Here is a 24,736-nt window from a genome sequence, read left to right as displayed (position 1 = left end):
ACATGCCTCACACTCCCCTCCTGCAGAAACCCTGTGACAGATCATGTCCACAGCACCCTGCTCCTCCGATCCTGACCCCAGGCTTTCCCATGTGGTGTGACCCCGCATAGGTTGCAGTCCCCTCCTCCAGTCTGGTGAGTAGAAACTACCTTTTCTTTTTTCTTTTGTTAATATATTTATTTTTTAATTTTTATTTTATTGAGTTATAGTCAGTTTGCATTGTTGTGTCAATTTCCAGCATAGAACATAATTTTGTCAATTGTGTTTACTCTTTCAAGAAACCATCTCTTGGCTTGATTTTTTCAAATGTTCCTTATATCTCTATTTTATTTTTTTCCTCCCTGATCTTTATTATTTCCTTCCTTCTGCTTACTTTTGTTATTTTTGCTCTTCTTTTTCTAATTCTTTTAGGTGATAAGTTTGATTGTTTATTGCAGTTGTTCCTCGTTTTTGAGGTAGACCTGATTCTCTCGCTATAAACTTCCCTCTAAGCACTGCCTTTTCTGGATCCCATAGGTTCTGTGTGATTGTGTTTTCATCATCATTTGTCCCAATGTGTTTTTTATTGCTTCTTTGATTTCATCATCCACCCATTTTTTTTAAAGTAGTATGTTGTTTAACCTCCATACTGTCATTTATTTCTCCTTTATTTTTCTGTAGTTAATTTCTAGTTTCATGGTATTGTGGTCAGAAAAAGTTGCTTCAAATATTTTCTATCTTCTTCAAATTGTTAATGCTTCTTTTGTGCCAAAGTATATGACCTATCCTAGAAAATGTGGTATGTGCACTTGAGAAGAATGTATGTTCTATTTTAGGGAAATATAAAGTTCTGAAAATATTACCCAAAACAAATTGTTCTATTGTATCATTTAATTTCTATGTTGTCTTATTAATTTTATGTATGGAAGATCTGTCCAGTGATGTTAATGGATTGTTTAAGTCTTCTACCGTGATTGTATTCCGATCAAATTTTCCCTTTTTATCTGTTAGTATTCTCTTTTTGTCTGTTATATATTTAGGTGCTCCTATGTTGTGTTCATATATGTTAATGAGTGTAATATCTTCATCTATGACTCCTTTAATCATTATAAAATGGCCTTCTTAATCTTTCTTTATAATCTTTGTTTTAAAGTCTATTTTATTTGAAATCACTGTTGATATTCCTGCTTTCTTGTGATTTCCATTTGTGTGGAATATCTTTTTCAGTCCTCTCACTTTCAATCTATGTGTTTCCTTCTCCCTAACGTGGGTCACTTGTATACAGCGTATTGTAGATACTTGCTTTATTATCCACTCTGCACTCTATGTCCTTTGATTAAAGCATTTAGTCCATTGACATTTATAGTAATTATTAATAGAAATGTGTTTATCACACTTTGAACTTTGTTTTGCAGTTCATTTTGTATTTCCTCTTTGTTCCTTACTTTTTCTTTTTGTGGTTTGATAATTTTCCTTTTTATTATCTTGGTGTCTTTTTAGTTTTGTGACTCTATTGTAACTTTTTGGCTTGTGGCTACCCTACTTTGTACATATATTAACCCATTACTATATCTGTTTATTTTAAACAGATAATAATATAAGCTCAAACCCATCCTACCAAGAACAAAAAAGAGAGAGAGACAGAGAGAAAGAGAGAGAGAAACCTGCATATTTTCTTGCTCGCCTCTCCCACGCTTAATGATTTAGATGCCCTCTTTTATGATTTCATGTTTATTCTGTTGTAATTCATTGTAGCAATCACCTTTCCAATTATGGTTTTCTCCTTTTTGTAGCATCCTGCTTCTTTTCTATTTAGAGTAGGTCTTTCAATATTTATTTTAGCATAGGTTTAGTGTTGCTAACTTCTTTTAGTTTTTGCTTCTCTGTGAAGTTCTTTATCTCTCCTTCTATTCTAAAGGATACCCTTGCTGGATAAAGTATCCTAGGCTGCATCATTTTTTCATTCAGGACTTTGAATACACCTTGCTTCTCCCTTCTGGCCTGTACTGTTTTTGTAGAGAAATCAGCTGAAAATCTTATGGGGGTTCCCTTGTATCTCATTCTTTGTTTTTCTCTTTCTCCCTTTAGAATCATTTCCCATTCTCAACCCTGGTCATCCTGATTGTAATATGTCTTGGTGTGGGTCTGTTTGGGTCCTCCTTGTTTGGGACGCTCTGTGTTTCCTGTACTTGGATATCTGATTCCTTCTTTAGGTTTGGGAAGTTTTCAGTCATGATTTCTTCAAATATCTCTTCAATCTCCTTTGTTCTTTCTTCTCCTTCTGGGACCCCCATTATGAGTAGGTTTGCATGCTTTATGTTATTCCAAAGGTCCCGTATATTGCTTTCATTGGTTTTTATTTGTTGTCTTTCAGCTGTTTTGTTGTCCTGTCTTCTAAGTCACATATTCATTCCTCTCAATTATCCAGCCTACATTTTATAGCCTTTACCTCAACTCTCCTCTCAGCAAATGAGTTTTCCAATTTTCACTGGCTCCTCTTTAGAGTTTCAGTTTCGTTATTTGACATATTCTCTGTCTCTATACACAATCTCTTTTAGTTTCTTCAGTACTTTGATCACTCCTTATTTGAAATCATCTAGTAGACTATCAATGTCTATTTCATTGATTGCTCTTTCAGGGGGTTTATCTTGTTCTTTTAATTGAGACAGGTTGCTCTGCTTTTTTATCTTGCTTATATCTCTCTGGCACTAGGGCTTATGGAGTATCAATTATCTACTGTGGTCTTTTAAGAGTTTATTTATTTATATAAAGTGGATGCAGAAATAAAACTAAGCACAAAGAAATTAGTTTTAAAAGCAGTATAATCAATAACAGAAGAACATATTGAAACAAGATAACAATTGAGTTGGGATGAATTTTTAAAATATTAAAGGAAGAAAAAATATTTGAGAACAGAGTATAATCACAACAGAAGAACAAAACAAGGATAAAACTGAAATTGGACAAATTGTAAGATAATAATAAAAGTATTTTAAAAGAAAATTTTAAAAGGGATTAAAATAGAAATATAAAAATTATTTAAGAAGTAACATTTAAAAAGTAAAAGAAAATGGAACAGAAAAAGGAAAGAGTATGTTCCCTTGGAGATTGTGTGCCCTTAGTAATTTTATCAAGAGGTCCTTCTTAAACATGTGTGGTTACCAAGTCTTACTTCTGTGCCTTTTGTCTGTTATCCCTTTGGTTAATGATGTGGCCATTAACCTGTTAACCAGAGCCTACCCTGGCTATTGAATGGGGACTCCTCTTTGTTTTGTTGTTGTCAAAGCTCCTGCCCTTGCCTAGCTTCATGAACTCAGCTCGTTGTTTCCAGAGACCCTCTGGTCACACCCTTGGTCTGTGCTGCTCCCAGTGCCTGTAGGTAGACATGTCACTTCTCCTCACAGTGCTGCATCTTGGTGCTGCACTCCTGCATGGTAGGTGGACAGGTTGTGTCCCTTCCCAATGCCGTGTCCAGGTGCAGCAGTCCTCCACAGTAGTTGGGTCGGTTGCTCCCATATTCAGTGCTACTCCCCACACCACATCTGTTCCACACTCTGTGGGTGGGCTTGAGGCAAATGGCCACACCAGCCCTAATCCCTGCTCTTTGCCAGAACTTTGCTCCTTGTTCATTTGTCTTAGAGGTGTGAGTTCATAGAGGCACCAGGACAGAAACGTCCTATATGTCTGGGGATGTAAACAAGTCTCAGTCCCACCTATGAGGTTGCAGAACTTCCAGGTACATATTCAGGTTTCAACCCCATGTCTGCCTGGGTGGGTATGATGGCTGTGGCTGAGCCTCATCTCTCTTATTCTGAAAAATCACCAGTTATGTTGCCGTGAGTCAGCAGAAACAAAGGACGAAACACCCCTTCCCCCAGGCAAGCCAGCAATATTGCTTTGCTTTATTTTTTTCTTATTTTATGGGAGGCCCAGGCTGTTCTGATCTGTATACAATCCAAGCAGTTTTCCACAGCACACTGCAGTCCCCCAGGGTTACCTATGTACAGTCAACCAGAGTCTGCCTGGATCCAGCAACCTGTCCCTTCCCATCCCTGATTCACTTCTAGGTTTGGGGGTTGTTGACACACTTTGTGCCCATTTAACTTAATTCTGTCAGTCAAGGGTGGTTCTGTACACATCTGAGCCTCAGAGGTTCCCTGTCCATCCTGCTGACCTCTCCGTTGGAAAGAGGGAGACCCAGTCAACCAGCACTATCCCTCCTTTGCTGCTCCCTCTTCAAAGGACCAACCCCAAGCCATTTTGCATTTTCTTCCTTCTTTTTTCCTTTTCTCCTAGCAGATTGGTGGCACATTTTGTCTTTTGAAGATGGCAATGTTTTATCAAAGTTCAGCAGATGTCCTGAGTGGATGGGTGTGTCTGTGAATGTCAGTCTTGGTGAATTTATTGGAGAGGATAAGATACAAGCATCCTTCTACTCCAATATCTTGGCCTTTCTCCAAGAATATACACTCTTAATAATTTTGTCATAAGGTTATTTTTAACTATGGGTGGTTGCCAAGTCTTCCTTCTACGCCTTTTGCCTGTTATCCCCTTTTTTGGTGGTGTGGCTGGTGTTCTGGTGGCCTGAATCTGCCCTGGCTATTGAGCAGGAGCTACTTTTTTTCCTGTGGTTGTCACACTCCTGCCCATATCCTGCTGTGAAAACTCCACTTGCTGGTTCCAGAGGCCATCTAGTCGTGCCCCTGGTCTGTGTCCCAGCATCAGTAAATGGGTGGTCTGCACCCCCCACCAGATGCCTGGTCCCAGGACCACACTTGTGCAAGGTAGTTGGCAGGTAGCTCCCCTGCCGCATTAGGTCCATGCTTTGTAGGTGGACTCAGAGGAAACAGCTGCACTAGCCCTCACCCCTGCTCTGTTCCAGAACACTGCTTCTTGTGCATTTGTCTTAGAAGAGCCAACTCAGAGAGGCATCGGTGTGTAATGGTCCCTTCTTCTTGGGACTGTAAACAAATCTCATTCCCACCTATGAGGTTGTGGAGCCCCTAGGTAGGGATTTGGGTTTTGACCCCTCCTCTACCTGGGAACCATGCACCAGAAAATATGGTGGCTATGGCTGAGCCTTGACTCTCTTCTCCCAAGAAGTCTCCAATAATGGTACTGTGGGTCTGCGGACACAAAGGCTATGGCTCCCCTTCCCCCCAGGGCACACCAGCAGTGTTTTTTGCCTTTTTTTTGTATTTTATGGGGGACCAAGGCTGTTCTGTATACTCTCCCAGCCATGGCACACAGAACATTGCAGTCCCCCAAGGTTTCCTTTGTAGAGTCAGCCCGAGTCCTCTGCTCAACTCAGACAGCCTGTCCCATCCCACCCCTGCTGGTTCGTGTCTAGGGCTGGGGATCTTTGGGACCCTTTGTGCCCAATTAACTTAGTTCTGTCAGTCAAAGTCTATTCTATACAGATCTGAACCTCTGATGTTCCATCTCCATCCTGCTGAACTCGCCATTGGAGTTGGGGAGACCCAGTGTATTAATGCTATTCCTCCTTTGCAGCTCCCTCCCCATTGCAATGGTCCAGAACTATTTTCCTTTTTCTTCTTTTCTTCTGTTCTCCCAACAGATTTGTGGAAAATTTTATCTTTTGAAGAAGCCAATATTCTGTCAAAGTTCAGCAGGTGTTCTGGGTGGTGGGTGTGTCTGTGGATGTCACTCTTGGTGAATTTGTGGGAGAGGGTGAGCTCTGAGCATCTTTTTTACTCCACCATCTTTCCTCCTCCTTCACTCTTTTTCTTTTGATTGGAACATTTAGTCCATTGACATTTATAGTAGTTATTTTATAGATGTGGGTTTATTGCCATTTTGAAATTTGTTTTCCAGTTGATTTTGGTATTTATTTGTTTCTTTCTTTTAATTATTTTTATTTTTGTGGTTTGATAAATTCCTTTTCTATTAGCTTGGTTTCTTTTTGGGTTTTATGACTCTATTATATACTTCTGATTTGTGGTTATCTTGTCATTCAAGTATGGTAACCCCTTACTTCATCTGTTTGGTTTTAGTTGATAGTCATGTGGGCTCAAGTGCATCCTAAAAAGAAAGAAGACAAAGGGAAAAAAGAAAAAAAAAAGAGAAAAAATATATATTCTCTTGCTCTCCTCTTCCACCTTTTATGATTTTGCTGTTCTCTCTTTCTTGTTTGCTTTCTTGTTTTCTTTATTGACTTACTGACTTATTTATATCCTCATGTTTTCCCTTGCAACTCACTGTATTTATCGCATTTCCAATTATGGTTTCTTAATTTCTATAGCTTCCTGTTTATTTTTTATTTAGATTAAAACTTTCAAATTTTTTTTTTAGCATAGATTTAGTACTGCTGAATTCATTTAGTTTTTGCTTGTCTGTGAAATTCTTTCTCTCTTTCTGTTCTAAAGGATAGTCTTTCTAGATAGAATAACCTAGTTTGCAGCCTTTTCTTATTCAGGACTTTGAATATATCTTGCCACTCCCTTCTGGCCAGAAGTTTTTAGGTAGTGAAATCTGCTGAATGCTTATGGGACTCCCTTGTAACAAACACTTTGTTTTTCTCTCACTGCCTTTAGAATATTTTATTTAACTTTAGCCGTTTTAACTATAATATGTCTTGGTGTAGGTGTGTTTGGTTTCTCCTTGTTTGGGACCCTCTGTGCCTCCTGTACTTGGATAGTTCTTTCCTTCTTAAGGTTTGGAAAGTTTTCAGTCATGATTTCTTTAACTAACTTTTCAATCCCCCTTTCTCTTTCTTCTCCTTCTGGGACTCACCATTATGCATAGGCTGGCACACATTATATTATCTTGCTTTAATTGGTTTTTATTGACTTTTCTGTCTGCTGTTCTTTTTGGGTTATTTCTTTTATCTTGTCTCCTAAGTCATTTATTCATTCCTCTGCATTATCTAGTCTTCTTTTGATTGCCTGTATTTGAATTTTCTATTTTTAACTAGCTCTTCTTTATAGTTTAAATTTTATTTTAAAGTTTTCTGTCTCTATTGATAGTCTCTTTTAGTTCTTTCAGTGAGTTGATCATTCCCTTTTTCAAGTCTAGTAGACTATCAAAGTCTATTTTACTGCTTGTTCTTTCAGGGGATTTGTCTTGTTCTTTTAATTGAAAGTGGTTCCTCGGCTTCTTTATTTTACTTATATTTCTCTGGCTCTATGTATTTCTTCTAGACCCGTTTCTGAGCTTTTACATGTAGTAGGCAGGGTTGGAGCACTTCAGTTGTGAAGAAAAATAGGCAGAAGATGTTCACTGGGGAGTTCTCTCTGTGGTGTTGCCTGTCACTTGTTATGCAGACTTACAAAGTCCTATTTGTTGATTTTGGCTTTATCCCTGCCTTAGCTATGGGAATGTCAGCCACCTACTCTGGTGCCACTCAGGTTCTGAGCCCCAGGAAACATCAGTGCAGATCCAGCAGTGTCAGTCCCTTGGACCTGCCTTAGCAAGTGTGCAGTCACACATATGAATTTGTGGTCCACTACAGGTTCAGCTCAAACCCCAATCCCGCACTCACATATGGAACCATACACCACCCTGTTGTAAATACCCTCACTGGCCACCCTTCTTGAGTAAGAACTCCACTCACTACCTGTAAGTCTCAGAGGTGTGGATCCACAAAGTGACCAGATACAGCAAATCCACCCTCTCTGCCTGGGGCTGTAAACAAATCTCAGTCCCGCCTGTGAAGTTGCAATGGCACAGGGTATGGAGTCAACATTCAGCTCTGCCTTTGTTCAGCAGTGTTGGCTCTCACCAAGCCCCATTTCTCTTCTCACGAGAACACACCAGCAATGGAGCCAAGTGGAGTAAGTGACTTTGGCACAACTGTGTTTCATTCCTCCCCCATTATATCAAAATTGGTGCTTTTTTATGAGAGTTTCAGTCTTTTCTGTTCCACACACACACACACACAGCCAGAGCTCACACTGCCCTCTAGTTTCCTGAGGCTGCCTCTCTGCAGTGTGACCCAGCCCTCTGCCTGGGCTCTTCACTGACTCCAGTAGCCTGTTCTGGCTCATCCCTTCTAGCTCATGTATAGGGCTGGTCATCACAGGGACCCTCTGTGTCAGTTTTCCCCAGTTCTGCCTGCCATGCAGTTGCCACTGTCTCCTCCAAACCTTGGAAGCTCTGCTTCTTTCCTAGCTGATCTCCCAGCTAGAGAGGTTGTGTCCCAGTGTGAGGGTGCCTTTATTCCTATGCTACTCTTTCCCTGCAGGATCAGTCCTGCACTTAATTTTTCTTTTCTCTTTTTATTCCTTACCATATTTTGTGAGAATCTTCCTGTATTTCAAAATAAGAGACACTCTACCAGAGTTCAGGAGGTTTCTGTGCAAATCAATGTTTTTGTAGATGTAATTCTTTGAGTATTTGTGGGAGAGGTCAAGCTGTGAGTCTGTCTACTCTGCCATTTTGGCTCCTTCAAATTTTAAAATAGGGCTAGTTCTTTCTTAATTACTCTCAACAAGCTGTTGTAGTTTTCAGCGTACATGTCTTGTAATTTTTCCTTGCCTCTATTGGATGCTGATTCAGAACATACACAACCTTCTAGAGAAACCTGTCCCACCCTGCCATTTACTGCCAACTAGCTGGCCTGTGTCTGAATCACCAAAAGGTTTTGTTCTTTATCTGATTCTTAATTCTTTAGAATTTATCATTTTACTCTCATAAATGCTGATAGTACTTGTAACATATATTTTAAAATAAAAATAATAAACTTTATTCTATAGATGAAATATGAATGAATCTCAAGTAACATATGCTTTTAATACCTTAGAATTAGTAAAGCAATATAGATACATTATAAATGCTTGAAATGTTGCCTAAAGGAAAAGTGCAGAGATTTGCAAATCCCACTCCCAGAAGTGACCGTCATTAATGGTTTGGTGAACATCTCTCAGTCTCTATCTCTCTCATTCTCTCTGCCTCTGTGTCTCACACACCACAAGATTCATTTACATCTATGATGATTTGACACATATGTGGTTATAGAGATGGCATCTGGGATGTAGATGATGGATTAACAGGCATCCAAACTGAGGGCTTCCTTGACATCAGGTAAAGACCTAGCACTCATTTTTCCAGCTGCACAACAATCATTCCTCCATGTGAATCAGAACTGATGAATCCCACCCCCTCTCCATGAACATTAGTGTTGCTTCCATTTCCCTAGTAGTTTAACCAGGATTGTGATGAGCATCCTTGAAAAGACATCTTTGAAAAATTGTGCAAGAATTTTAGTATGATCAACACTAAGCATCAGCACTGCTCAGAAAGTGGTGCACTTGTGGAACTGTGATGCATTCTGCATACTGTTCTCCCAGAGAGGAGAGTCTGCTCACTCTTCCCTCCAGGGGATCTACTGTGGCCTCTGCCTCCTCATGTTGTCACTAGAGCTGGTTGTCTCCAGGCTAAAGGCCTGCCAGTGTGATGTTGACCAATGCTGTCTCCGAAGTGTGGACATCTTCGTGCATCCTCACTTGAGAGGTCGAGCATCTCTAATATACACTGGCCACCTGCATTGCCACTTGTTGGAATTGCATGTGTTTGTTCTGTTTCTGTTTAGAACACAGTGTTTCAAGATATTTTTGGACCACAGGGATGTGAAACCTTTCTCTGACTTTAGGTTATGAAAAATGATTTTTCCATGTTATGGTTTGTCTTTCATGGATTTTGATTATTATTTTTTTTTTATTTTGTTAGGTTATGTTTTGCCACAGGAAGAGCTAAGCATCTCCCTCCTGGCTCTGGTTTCACACATAGAATAGCAGTGCCTATCTCGAGATTATGCACATAGTTACTAAAAATATTCATTTTGTATATCTCATATTTAATCCACCTGGATTTCCCTTTGAAATAACCATAATGCTACTTCAAGTAAAGAAAAAAACACCAATCCCTTGTTAAAATATGAGAGCAGACACAAACAGCCACCTTTTGTATGATTTCATTGATAGGGAACATCCAGTGTAGGGAAAGACACACAGAGAGAAAGAGGATTAGGGCTTGTCAGGGGTTGGGGGAGGGATAAAAGAGAATGTGTGCTTTGGATACGGGGTTTTATTTTGAGGAAAGAAACAGTCTGAAACTAGACAGTGACGATGGTTACACAGCATTGTGAATGCACTTAATGCTCCTGAATTGCACAATTTAAAATGGAAAAACATCTAAATTTTATTATGGTAAACTTAAAACATAAAAATAGATGGTACTCTAAATGACATGAAAGAAAACAAGGAAATGACAGAAAAAACAAACAAAAATGATGCCAGGAGAAGGGAAGTAAAGTTCAGGTCTGGGAGTGGGTTGATTCTTAGAATTAGATGACAGTGTTGGTGGTTGCAGAGACATCTCAGCCCGTAAGGGTGGTGATGCCTGAAATGGCTCTGGGTCTCATAGAAGTATGTGTGTAGGTTCAGGGGGAGCTACAAGATCAGGCTCAGGGTCTCCCTGCAGGACTGGTAATGTAACTTGGCTCTAGGTCTCCTGTAGGGCTAGTCTTACAGTCTGCAGAGCTGGTGGGATGTGACACGGTTCTGTGTGTTTTGCAGGTGCAGGCTCGGGTTCCCCAGCAGGGTTGTTGGAATGGGACCCAGTCCTGGGTCTCCTGCAGGAGCCAGATCAGGATCTCATGCAAGACCAGGCTCAGGGTATCCTTGTAAGGCTTGTGGAATGAGACCCCATCATTTTTCTCCTGCAGCAGCAGATTCAGGGTGTCCCTGCAAGGTTTTGCAATTTCACCCTGCTCTATATCTCCTGCAGGAGCAGGCTTGGACTGTCCCTGCTGGGTTGGTGGAATATGACCCATCTCTGATTCTCTTTCAGAAGCAGGCTCAGGGTCCCCCTACAGGGCTAGTCGATTTTGTTCCAGTCTTAGGTCCTTTGCAGGTGCAGGACTGGGGTCTCCCTTCAGGGCTGGTGAAATGTGACTCAGCTGTTTGTCTCTTGCAGAAACAGGCAGAGTTTCTCCCTGCAAGCCTTGTGGAATGAGACCCAGTGCTGGGTCTCCTACAGGAGCATGCTCAGGGTCTACATGCAGGGCTAGAGGAACTGGACCTGGCTAATGGTGTCCCTGCAGTGCTGCTGGAGTTGTTCCAATTCTTGGGTGTCTTGAAGGTGTAGGCTCTAAGTCTCCCTGCATTGCTAGTGAAATGTGACTCTGTTGTGGTTCTCCTGAAGGGACAGTCTCAGGGTTTCCCTGCAGGGCTGGTGGATGGGACATAGTGCTGGGTATTCTGCAGGAGCAGGCTCATCTTGCAACATGACCAATCTCAGGTTCTCCTGCAGGAGTAGGCTCGGGGCCTTCCTGCAGGGCTAGTGGAATTGGACATGGCTCATGGTCTCCCTGCAGTGCCATTGGAATTGGTCCAATTCTTGGGTCTTTTGAAGGTGTAGGTTGCAGGCTGATAAATTACCTGTAGGGCTGGTGGAATGTGACATGGCTCTTAGTCTAATGCTAGAGCTGATTCAGGGTCTTTCCACAGGGTTGGTAGAATTGGCCCAGGCCTGGGTCTCCTGCATGTGCAGGCTCTGGTATCCCTGCAGGGCTTGTGGAATGTGACTGGGTTTCTGTTTCCTGCAGGGGCAGGCTCAGAGTCTCCTTGCAGTGTTGCTGGAATGGCACATGGTTCTGAGTTTCCTGCAACAGCAGGCTTATGTTCTTCCTGCATGGCTAGTTGAATATGACTCAGACCTTGGTCACTTGCAGGAGCAGGCTAGTTTTCTCACTGCTGGGATGGTGGAATCAGACCCTGTCCTGAGTCTTCTGCAGAAGTAGCTCCAGGTCTTCCTACAGGGCTGTTGGAACATGACCCATCACTGGTTCTGCTTCAGGAGTAGGCACAGAGTCTCCTTGCAAGGATAGTGTAATTGGACCCAGCTCAGGGGTCACTACAGGGCTGATGAAATTTGTCCTGGCTCTGTGGTTCCTGCAAGTGTAGATTCTGTGTCTCCCTTCAGGGTTGGTTTAGTGGGACCCATTCCTGAGTCTCCTGTAGTAGTAGGCTCAGAGTCTCCCTGTAGGGCTGGTGGAATGGGCCCCTTCTCTAGGTCACCTGCCAGAACAGATTTGGACTCTGCCTTCAGGCTGGTGGAATTGGGCCTGTTCTTGCATCTCCTGCAGGAGCAGGCCTTGGGTCTTCCTGGAAGAATACTGTAATATGACCCATCTCTGGTTCTCTTGCAGGAGAAGCTCATGGTCTCCCTAGAAGGTTAGCAGAATTTGTCCCATTCCTTGGTCCAAGGCTCAGGGTATCCCTGCAAGGTTGGTGGAATGGGACCTAGTCCTGTGTATCCTGCAGTAGCAGGTTCTGTTCTCTTTGCAGGGCTGGTGGAATATGACTCCACACTGTGGTTCTTTGGCAGATGCAGGCTCAAGGACCCCACCAGAACTGATGGCTCTTAGTCTCCTATGGGAGCAGGTGAGGGATTCCCTGGAGAGCTGTTGGAATTGGTCCCAGTCCTAGGTCTCTTACAACTGCAGGCTCAGTGTCTCCCTGCAGGGTTTGTGGAATATGACTTGGCTGTGGGTATGCTGCAGGAGCAAGCTCAGTGTTTCCATGCAGGGTTGGTGGAATGGGATCTAGTTCTGGCTCTCCTGCTCTCCTGCAGGAGGAGGCTGGGGTTCTCCCTGGAGAGGCTGATGGAATTGGACTGGGATGTCTGTCTCCTGCAGGAGCAAGCCTATGGATTACCTGCAGAGCTGGTAGAATGTCACACAACTCTTGTTCTTCTGCAGGAGCTGGCTCATATTCTCTGTGAATGGCTTGGTCTCCCCCAGGAGTAGGTTTGTAGTCTCACTACAGGGCTGGTGTTATGTGACCCGCACTGTGTTTTCTGCAGATGCAGTCTTAGTGTTGGACTGCAGGTTTGGTGGAATGGGACGAAGTTCTGGGTTTCCTGGAGTAGCAGGCTCACGGTCTCCCTTCTGGGGTATTGGAATGTGACCCAGTCATGTGTTTCCTGCCAAAGTGGCCTCAGGATATCCCTGCAGGGCTGTTGGAATTGTACCTCACTGTGTATCACCTGCAGGATCAGGTTTGTGCTCTCCCAGCAAGGCTGGTGTATTTGGACCTATTCCTGGGTCTCCTGCAGAAGCAGGCTTTCAGTCTTCCTGCAGGGCTTCTGGAATATGACGTATCTCTAATTTTCCTGCAGGATCAGGCTTGTGGGTCACCCAGCAAGGCTAGTGGAATTGGACCCAATTCAAGGTCTTAGTGCATGATTGATGGAATGGGACCCATTCCTGGGTCTCCTGCAGGAATTGGCTCAGAGTCTTCCTGCAGGACTGGTGAAATTGGACCAATTCCTGAGTCTCCTGCAGGAGGAGGCCCTGCATCTTCCTGGAGGGATGGTGGAATATGACAGAGATCTGTTTCTCCTGCAGGAACAGGCTCAAGGTCTCCCTACAAGGCTAGTGTAATTGGACACATTCCTGGATCCATTGCAAGTGAAGGCATGATGGTCTTCCTACAAAGCTGGTGGAATGTGATTCGGCTCTGAGTCTCCTGCAGGAGTAGGCTTAGGGTCTCCTTGAAAGATTGGTGAAATGGGACACAGTGCTGTGTCTCCTGCAGTAGCAGGTTCAGGTTCTCCCTACAGTATTGGTAAAATTGGACCTGGCTCTAATTCTCCTGCAGTAGCAGACTGAGGGTATACCTGCATGGCTGGTTGAGTGTGAAGGAACAGCAAGTCTTAATACATTGGCCCACTCCTGGGAAAAGGATAAACAGGGCGTAGTGCATTGTCTCTTGTATTGTCTGAAAAAGCCCCTTGAGATGTGTTGATTCTGATGACCTCTTCCAAGAACTTGAACACTTTTAGAATCTCTGCCAACTCATCTTGTTTAGACTGAAGGACTCTGCCTTTCATCAGTTCTTGGAATAGAGATCAACACAAAAGGAAAGAGGGAAGAAAAAATTACCAATCTATCTGTTGAGAAGTCAGCTGAAGACATTAAAAAGTTCTCTTGCAATGCACTTGTTTCTATTTTGGTGCATTTAGAATCATTTCCTTATTATCAATTTTTGCCATTTAAATTAGAATATATATTGTCGTAGGCCTACTGGGGTTCATTATGCTTGGACGCTCTGTGCTTGCTGTGTTGAGATAGCCGGTTCTATCTTTGGTTTAAGAAAATTTCAGTCTGATTTCTTCAAATACCTTTTCAAACCATTTGTCTTTATTCTTTTCCATGTGGGATCCCTATGAGTCATACACTGGTATGTTTTCTCTTATCCCAGGTTTCAGTTGCATTGCTTGCATTGGTTTTCACTTGCTTTTCTATGTCGTGTTCTGACTGAGTGATTGCGGTTATCCTGTTTTCTAAGTCATTTATTTGTTCCTGTGCATTATCTAGTCCGATTTGGACTGTCTTTAGCTTAGCTATTCTCACCATTGAGTTTTCTGATTATATTTGGCTCATCTAAAGTGTTTCTCTTTCCATTTATACTAGCCTGCATTTGTATTCATAGACTCAAGATTTCCTTCAGTGTTTTTATGTCCTCCCTTTTCAAGTCATGTTCTAGTAAATTTTGGGGGTCTAATACATTGGATGTTCTTTCAGGAGACTCCTGTCTTTTGAAAATTTGGAATAGTTCTTTTAACTTTATTATATCTCTCTATCGCTATGGGTTAAGGATTATCAGTTATCTATTATAGACTTGAACGGCTTTTGTAAGTGAAATCATTTCTGTGCACATTTAGTTTTAATGCTGTGAGGATTGTTTTTGGTATGTAATGATGCCATGCATTCCTTCTGTGTCCGTTGCCTGTTATATCTATGATTGCTACCGTGGTTTTTGTTGTGGTGAATATAACCTATTCTAGTAAAGTTAGCAGAGTGTCATTTTGGTTAAATGTTTATCATAGCTCTGACAGTGCTGGAACTACTAATTTTTACTGGAATAGAGGTTTCCAAATGATTTCTGGGCTGCAGGCTGGATATGTGGAAAGGGAATTGTTCCAATATACACTCATGAAAGTGCATTCGTCCTTACTGTTGCCACGGAAAAGTCAAAATTTTATAATGGGTTCCCTCAGGTTCTCTGCAAACAAAGACAAAAGTGGAAACAAATCTAATGATGTCACACATTAGAAACTGCTGAAACAATCCTGCAGTGCCACAATTGGGTCCTAAGTGTAGTACTGGGTCAGCACCACAACTATAGTTGCATTAGCATGTGGTAGGCAAGGTTGATGGAAAAGCTTCACATTCTCCTATTTTTCAGCAGATCTCTGCTCCAAGAACTCTTGTCAATAAGGCATGGGAACTCAAAGGCAAGCATGGAACATTTCAAAAACCTCTGCTTTGGACAATAAGAAATTTCAATCCTGCCTATGAAAGTTGCAGATCTTTTGGCTATAGAATCTTATTTCAACACGAAATTGCCCTGGATTCTAGAAACCAGATAAAGATGGCTCTGATTGAGACCATTTCTCCTTTATGGAGAAAATGAGCAATTATACTGTGGATGTGAAAAGGCTGTGACTAAGGCCCTGGGTTACTAAGCTAATCCACAACACATATGCCAGCAGATTTAATATTAAGAGAGGACCCAGGCAGATCTGTTCTCTAGATAGTACCAACCACAGCCCAAAACAATCTCCAAACCCCTGGGAATAAATTTGTGACATCAGCCACACCCCTAACACAGATTCCACAGGCACTCCTAGCTCAAAACTGGCAGATGCAGTCTTGGTCTGGGAATCAATTGCAGAGAAATTTTGTGATTATTGCTTTCAGTTATGTCAATCAAACGTCCACTATGCACTCTTTTAACCCTCAGCGCATCGTCTTCCATCTTAAATGACCTGTCCACTTTAGAGTGTGCATCCCAGTAAAACACAGTTTCGCCTTTAGTGCTCCTTCCCCCAAGTTCAGGTCCTGCACTGATTTCCATTCTCTACTTTGCCTTCTACTCTTTCCAGGTTATGTGAGAATTCTTTCTGACTTTTGAAGTAAGAGATGTTTGGCCATTATTCAGCAGGGATCCTGAGCCAAGGGCCGGGAGAGTGGATGTTTATCTTGCTGTATACATGGGAGAGAGTGAGCGAAGTTTGCACTGGTACTCTGCCAGTTTGGCATGGATAAATTAACACAATTTAGACATAACTCACAGACACTTGATCCTTGTTTAGCTATTTTTCTCTATATCAATTGTGGAAGGATGTGTTCGAAGATTCCAAGTCTGACAATGTGTACATACCTCCATTGCAGACTTTCAAATAGTTAACAGAATTGAATTACATACTATGGGAAGTGTATCAAAATAAAGATAGTTTTAGAAATATACTAAATCTAACTACAAGACAGAGTTGCCATATTTAGGTATCAGCTTGAAATACCCAAATAAGAAAAATACACAGAAAATATTAGTTAGCAGCCAAAATTCATGAAGGAGGCAGGTCAACACTTTTCTCTTGGTGCTTCCAACACTAAGAAAAACAATGAAATAAATCTTAGAATCATTAACAACCACAACCATGGGTTTCCATTGTTCATGTGGTGCCCTTTCCTAATAATGGCACATACTGGTCAATGTTGGCGATTCAAGGGGCAACATTACTATTTAGGAAAGCACAAAGAAACCCAAACAATGTATTTTTATATAGGCTTGGTTTCAATAGCACTTAGAGACATTATAGATATGAGAACACTGCTGCACTTCTGCTAGGCTATTGAGAATCATGTGCTCTTCTATGAAAGATGAGTATGTTTAATCGTCCAATTATGTTGAGAAACACAATTAAACCCGACAAATATGGCAACCACATTATATCCTGCACCCGGTACTTGACTGAAGGGAAAAGATGGTCCACAAAAAATGTGTCACTTCATATCTATGTCAACAATTACACTTCATTTCAATAACAGAATTATAATAGTTACAAATACTGTTTTGAAAAACTGAGGATAAATAAATATTCAAATTCAGGCAAAGAATCCACTCACTTACAAAACACCCTTCACACCAAAGTAGATATAACCCCAGCATGATCTGAATCTGGGGGAAGGTCATCATTTCACAGTGTGAACTAAGAATTCAAACCAACCTATTTTAGTCCAGAGTAGTTGACCATGGAGGAGTTCACTGTTGTGCACAAAATGTGAAGGTGGAGGAACTCTGAATCTAGGAGGGTCTTCCTGTGCTCCTACTGGCTTCAATGCAGTTCAAGGGCTGATTCTCTGAAATGGATAACTGAGTGAAGGGGAGGGAAAAGCAAGTGCTTCAGAGCAAGGCCCAACCCTGGGAAAAGGCTTACCAGGGCTTGGTGCTTGGTCGTCTGAGTGGTTTATAAATGCCCCGTGGGAAGTTTGGAATTTCAAGACATCTTCCAAGAACATGAGAGCTTCTATCATTTCTACCTTCTCTTCTGTTTTGGACGGAAGAAATCTTGGACCCGTACTTGGAGCAGAGAATTCAGTAACTTCCTCAAGTGCACGTTCAGATTCCACATGTAATTGACAGTATCAACGAGGCTCAATATGTCAATGAATGTCTTCCAAGCTTGGTATTCTCTACAGCTGTCTCCATGCCAGTATTCTTCATTGTAGCAGAACAACTCTCATCAATGTGTTCGCATCTCTCCTCAATCCATGCAGCCAGCTTTTCTGACAGATTCTCTTCCTGTCTCCTATAAAGTCAAATTCTAAATGATTGGGCAAATCTGAAAGTACCTCCGAGACTAACCAGTGAGCTGATGACACACATTTCTTCCACTGTCTGCTCTTTAAGGTTCTGGAAACTGACCCGTGAACACAGGCCATTGGGCAGCAGCAGGATCTCGAACTTACACAGCTTCCCAAAAAAGAGACCTAAGCCAAGCTCCAAAGAGGGCGACAGCCCATCCATCACACTGATCCACCCACAGGGCTCTGCCCAGTTTCCATGGATCCACAGGCCACAGCAAACCTCATGGAACAAACGAACATTCCACCTGGAATTAAACCGGCAACTGCCATCCCCAAAGGTGGCTGCAACTTGTCAGTGTTGGGGGAGGGGCTGTATGAGACAAGAGGTTCTAAAGGTAAATGTGATTCTATCCACTAGCGTCCCATGGGCTTTTCTCTTCCCTCTTTCCTTTTATTCAGATCTGTACGCACAGTACAAACGGAGGGAAGTGTGTCCAATTATAGTTGATGATTTCACACGTCTATAAACTTTCTAACAGTTCACAGTACACAGAGACCCACTAAAGGAGACTTATGTTCCTATAATATCCGTACACCCGGAATACATATGCGTCGCCTGATTTCTGCTGAAACACCCGCACTCTCAGGACATGGATCCATTTATTTCATGGGGGCTGAAATTCCTACAAATGAAACCAATCCCAATGTGCAATTTACTGTGTGTCTCTTTTGCCCTTAGAACACTTTTGCAGAGCTACTTGTCTTTGTTATAGGCTTATGCCATTTCTTCTCTACGTAGGGTATAATATGGCATACATTCAATCTGTTGGGAGACTTGCAAATTTATATCACGGACTATAAATCCATTTTATTCCAAATAGGCATTTGAATTAGGTCACGATATGCTCTTATGAATCAATATTTATGAATATTAATGCACGCATCTGTTTTCTGAATACAAGTGTGTTGAGTACATGCAAGCTGTGATATTGGGTCGATGAGTGCTGAATGATTCTTGACATCACCTTGAGTACTTTCTTGAGAATATTCATGGTTCCATTGTTTTATGTCAGCCAACCGTGCCCTTTTGGTGCTTGTTTGTTTGTTTGATTGTTTGTTTGTTTGCTTCTTGTTTGTTTTGCAAACACATTAGGCCATGCATCACTCCGTTCACTTAAGAGAGTCATATAAGCAGATTCACTTAAGATAGTGCTTACAATCATCTATGATTTCCTGCTTCACTCTCCCATATATAGGGTTTTGATGTCCTCTTGCTTTCTTCTTGTTTATTCTCTGCAACTCATGCTCCTCTTGCATTTCCAATAATAGTCTTCTTCTTTCCATTTCATCTTGCTGCTTTTCTAATCAGCGAAGAATTCTCAATCATTCTTTTAGGATAAGTTTTGAACTGCTGAATTCTTTTAAGATGTGCCGGTCTGTGGAATTCTCTAGCTTTGCCGTTATTAAAAATGGCGGTCATGTGGCATAGGCTACCCTAGATGGCAGCATTTTCCCATTCAGGATATGGTCTAAATCCTGGCACTTCTCCCTTTCCTGAAATATTACTGCTGAGATACAAGCTGAAAGCGCTCTGGAGGTTCCCTTGTGATTATGTTGCTTTCCTCAAAGTGCATTTTTTTCATTTTTTTTCCTCCAGGTGCATTTTAAATCACATGGATGCTCATGAACTTTGTTGATTAGAATCATCTGGCTGCTGGTAAGTCTATTGGGATTTCAATTCCGTTGGATGCTGTGTACTTCCTGAATTCATATACATGATTCTATCTTGGTTTTCAGGAAGGTTCAGTCAAATTTATCTACAGATATCTTTTCAGAATTTTTTTTTTTTACCTCTTGCTTTTCCATCTGGGACTCTTATGAATCCTAGTCTTACATGCTTTACTTAACCCAGGACTCAACAGCAATGTTTTCATTGTATTCAACTTGCTTATCTATGTCTGCTTCTGACTTAGGGATTTCTGTTCCCCTGTATTCACATTCATTCACGTGTCCCTCTGCATTATCTAGTCAACTTAGGACTGAATTTAACCCTGATATTATCCCATCCATTGAGATTTCTGATATAATTTGGCTCGTCTTTAGACTTTATCTTCCACATTTCTGGTATTCTGATTTTGTGTTTCTGAGACACGGTTGTGCTTCAGTGTTTCCCTCATCTCCGTTTTCAATACTAGCCCTGGTAGCATTTTGCAGTCTAGTTGTTTGAAAGCTTATCTTTTGGGCCTTCAATCCCTATGGAACTGAAAATGGTACTTCCTGTTTCTTTTACTGTACTTCTACATTTCAACTGGTCAAGTAATATCAGGCATCTAATGTAGACTTCAAGGGCTTTGTTAAGTGAAAAGTTTAGACCCTTGGCTCTATGCAATTCCATGGGATTACTGTGAGGACAATTTCTCCTAGACACTGATGCCATGTCCTGTTCCTGTGTGTGTTGTCTGGTATATCTCCAATTGCTGGTGTTGCCTTTGCTGTGATGAACAACCCGTACTATTTCGATTAGCATAACCTCATTTTGATTACGCTTATCTCACAATTCTGAACGTGCGCAGGACACTTTCTCTTGTGGAAATGAAGCTTCAAAAAGTTCTCAGCTCTGCATTCTTCTCTATGTCACTTTGGAGTGTTTCCTAAACAGCAAACTGAGAGTGCGCTTGTGCTTTGCAGTGCCACGGGAATGTCCCAATGAAACCAGTGCTTCCCAGAGCTTCTCTGTCTACTGAAACACCAGTGGAAGCACATCCATGGATGTCACACATCAGGGCCTGCTGGAATGATCCCGCAGACCGACCTTGGTGTCCTCGGTGCCGTACCGTGCCATCCAAAATGTAGCAGCTTCATTCTGGAGATAATGCTGAAGGAAATGCTTCAACTTCTCATGCTGTGGACTTGGACCACTCTTCCTTGTCCTCTCATTCTTGTGGCACAGGTGCACGAAGACAACCACAGAGCTGTTGTGCATCCTGTGCCTCAAACCAAACCATAATCCCAGCCCAGGTTATGAATGTAGCAGATCCTAAGGCTTTTCATTCTGATATCAAAACCAAGGCCCCCTGGATCCTTCAGACCAAATGCACGATATCTCTGATTCAGCCCCACACGTGCTCTATTGGCAAAATGCCAAATTGTTCCCTGGTCTTGCAGATGCACTGGGTGTGGCCATGGGACATATCGATAATCTCAACCTCGCGCGCCAGTGTGGTTGCTTTCTCATTGGGGTCACAGGTCGGTTTGCTCTCTTGATAGGACCCACCACATCCCACAACGCACTCCAGGTCCCTGAGACACAGCGTGTGCCATCATCCGTAGCCCTATCCCTCCCTGACCGCTGACTCTGCTACCTCAAATTTGGAAGCTCAGATCTTGGTCTCAGAATCAAGTGTGGGGATATTTTGCGCTGGTTTCTTTGAGTTCTGTCAGCCAAGCATCTGCTGTGCACTCTTCTAACACTCAGCGCATCACCTTCAATCCCATGTCTCCTGTCTGCTTGAGAGTGTGCGTCCAAGTTCAACAGAGTTTCAACTTTGCTGCTCCATCACCAGGGGTCAGACCCTGCACTGGTTTCCATTCCCTGCTTTGCCTTCTCCTGCTTCCAGGTGTTCTGAGGCCTCATCCTGTCTTTGGAAGTAACAGACCTCTCTTCGGCAAGTGTCCTATGCCAAGGGCTGGGTGAGTGGATGTTTCCATTGCTGTGTACATGGGAGCGAGTGAGCGCAGTTTGCACTGCTTCTCTGCCAACTGGGCATCGATGAATCAACACTTTCCAGATACACTTCCCAGATATGTGATTTTTGTTTACCTCTTGGTTTCTATACAGCCGTGGTGGGAGGGATTGTCCAAAGACTCCAGTTTTGACATTGTGTTGATATCTCATTTGCAGTCTTTAAAAAGTTTAATAGAATTGATTTCCATGTTTTGGGAGCTGTACGAAAATGAAGTTAGTTTTTGAAACATACTAAATCGACCTAGAAGCCAGACTTGTCAATTTCGGTAACATTTTGTCAGCTCTAAGGAAAACATAGACAGATAGAATGCAAAGTAGCAGTCCAAACTGTAAAAGGGGTTATGTCAACTCTTTCCTGTTGAAGCCTCCGAAACCAACAGGAACCATGAAATAGCTATTGGAAACATGAAATAACCCCCAACCTTGGATTCACTTGTGCATGTGGTGCCCTTTACTCCCAATGACACCTACTGGCCAATGTTGGCATTTCAAGGGGTAACATCCCTCTCTAGGAAAATACAAGAGAAAACAAACCAAATATATACATTTAGGCTTGAATCCAAAAGCACCTAGAGGCATTGTAGCTTTGAGAACCGTGCTGCAACTATGCTAGGCTATTGAGAACCAGGTGTTCTTCTATCAGTGATGAGAACGCTTAATCATCCGATCATGTTGGGTAAAGCAATTTAACGCAGCCGAGTCTGCACCCCCATGATATAGTGCCCCCGGGGGCTTGACTCAAGTGAAAGACGGTCCACATAAGCTGTGTCTTTAATGTCATTGGCGACTTTTACAGTTCAGTTCACTATCTGACTTATAGTATTTACCTATACTGTCTTGAAAGACTGAGGCCTGATACATATTCAAGTTCAGTCAAAGATTCCCCTCACTTACCACACTCCCTTCACCCCAGAGAAGACACAAACCCAGCATTTGCTGAATCTAGCGGAAGTCCATCGTTTCTTTGTGTGAGCTAAGTATTCAATTCCTATCTATTTCAGTCGAGACTATTTGAACTTTAAAGAGTTCACTGTTGTTCACAGAGTGTGAAGCTGGGGGAACTCTGATTCGAGGAGGGGCATGCCCTTCTTGTACTGGCTTCATTGCAGCTCAGGTACTGATCCTTCAAAATGGATGCCTGAGTGGAGGTGAGGGAAGAGCTTTACTTGATAGCTTGGCGCATACCAGGGAAAAGGCTTACCTGGGCTTGGTGCACTTTGGTCTGAATGGCTTGGAAATGCCCCTTGGGACGTGTGGATTCTCAAGAACTCTTCCAAGAACATGAGCATTTTGATCACCTCTGCCATCTCTTCTCTTTTAGACGTCAGGGATCTTGGACCCGTTCTTGGAGCAGGGAATTGAGGAACTTCCTCAAGTCCACGTTGGCACTCCGTATGTTTCTGCCAGTATCAGCGAGGTTCAATACGTCTCATGAATGTCTTTTGAGCCTGGAATACTCTACAGCTGTCTCCAGGCCAGTATTCTCCTTTGTAGCAGAACATCTCTCATCCATGTGTTCGCATCTCTCCTCAATCCGTGCAGCCAGCTTTTCGGCCAGCTTCTCTTCGTGTCTCCCATAAAGTCGACTTCAATAGGACTGGGCAAGTCTGAAATTACCTCGGAGTCTCACCAGTAAGCTGATGACAGGCAGATCTTTCACTGTCTGCCCTTTCAGCTTCTGGAAACTGACCCGTGAACTCAGGTCTTTGGGCAGCAGCAGTATCTCGAACTTACACAGCTTCCCGGACCAAACACTTAAGCCAAGCTCCACAGAGGGCGGCAGCCCCTCCATCACACTGATCAACCCACTGAACTCTGCCCGGTTACCTAGGATCCACCGGCCACAACAAGCCTCGCGTTACACACCAACATTCCACCTGGAATCCAACCGGTAACTGCCATCCCCAATGGCTGCCGCATCTTGTCAGTGTTGGGGGAGGGGCTGCATCCGACGAGAGGTTCCTTAGCTAAATGTGATTCTACACACTAGTGTCCCATGTGCCTTTGTTCTTCCCTCTTTCCTTTTCTTCAGATCTGTATGCACAGTACCAACGGAGGGAAGTGTGTCCATTTTCAGTTGATGGTTTCACACGTCTTTCAACTTTCTAACAGTTCACAGTACACAGAGACCCACTAAAGGAGACTTATGTTCCTATAATATCCGTACACCCGGAATACATATGCGTCGCCTGATTTCTGCTGAAACACCCGCACTCTCAGGACATGGATCCATTGGTTTCATGGGGGCTGAAATTCCTAGAAATGAAACCAACCCCAATGTGCACTTTACATTCTGTCTCTTTTGCTCTTAGTACACTTTTACAGAGCTACATTTTGTTATAGTCTTATGCCATTTCTCTTTGACGTAGGGTAGAATATGGCATTCTTTCATCCTGTTGGAAAACTTGCAAGTCTATATCACAGACTAGGAATCCATTGACTCCAAATCGGAATTTGAGTTAGGGTTAGAGTTAGGGTTGGGGTTAGGCTTAGTGTTTAACTGTAGGGTTAGGATTAGGGTTTGGGTTAGGGTTTAGTGTTAGAATTAGTGTTAGGTTTACGGTTAGGTTTAGGAGTTTGTGATAGTTTTTGGGTTAGTTTAAGTGTTAGGGTTATGGTTTAGATTTAGGGTTAGGGTTATGGTTAGTGTTCAGGTTCGGGATAGGGTTAGGGTTAGTGTTTAGGTTACGGTTTAGGCTTCGGGTTAGGGTTACGGTCAGGGTTCGGGTTCGGTTTTCGGTTAGGTTTAGGGTTAGGGTTAGTGTTCAGGTTAGGGTTCGGGTTCGGGTTAGGGTTTGACAAGCATTAGCGCGTGCATCTCTGTGGGCAGTGGAGTGTTTCAAACTGCTTCTCCAATCCTGGTGCACCTGTGCCACAATAAAGATTTGTGGAATATGTTTCCCCACCTCCAGCACACACACGGAGACGTGTTCAGGCATCCTAATTGTGGGGAGGCTCCTCCAAATGACAGCAGCGCCTGGGTTCTAATAGAATCCCTTAGTTTGTAATAAGAGTGTTTCCGTGGTCCGGGATGTGACGGAATTCGTGGGGTTGTGCTTCGAGTCCAAGTAGCAGTGGGTGCCAACTGATCAATTGAGGAAGTACTTAGAGGACTTCTCCAATAAGGGAACACATTTGCCGAAATTCATCTGGGTGGAGTGGGGCTGTACAACTCCCACACACAGAAGAATGTGTTCTGGAATCCTGAGTGCAGGGAAGATCCTGCAACTGACATCAGAGCCTGGGATCTAATTGAATCCCTTTGCTTGTCTTCCCTGATGGTATTCCTAGGAGGGAGTGCAGGGGAACATGTGGTTTGGGCTTCAAAACCAAGTATTTGTGAGTACCTCTCTGTGGTTAGTGGAGGTGTTTTAAATACATCCCTAACCTGGGAA

The 24,736-nt window shown here is 42.6% G+C and overlaps 1 long non-coding RNA gene across 1 annotated transcript; it reads left to right on the top strand.

Annotated features, from left to right (window-relative positions):
- On the top strand, positions 1 to 22,795 carry LOC140693876 (uncharacterized). The gene is made up of 4 exons (XR_012069582.1): positions 1 to 134; positions 19,254 to 19,313; positions 21,214 to 21,286; positions 22,663 to 22,795. It is a non-coding gene; the product is annotated as an uncharacterized lncRNA (long non-coding RNA).
- Positions 22,796 to 24,736: the final 1,941 nt, after the last annotated feature.

The sequence above is a fragment of the Vicugna pacos genome, unplaced genomic scaffold (assembly GCF_048564905.1).
Source record: "Vicugna pacos unplaced genomic scaffold, VicPac4 scaffold_20, whole genome shotgun sequence".
Lineage (NCBI taxonomy): Eukaryota > Metazoa > Chordata > Mammalia > Artiodactyla > Camelidae > Vicugna > Vicugna pacos.
The sequence above is the reverse complement of the archived record's forward strand: the minus strand, read 5'-3'. Positions and strand labels throughout refer to the sequence as shown.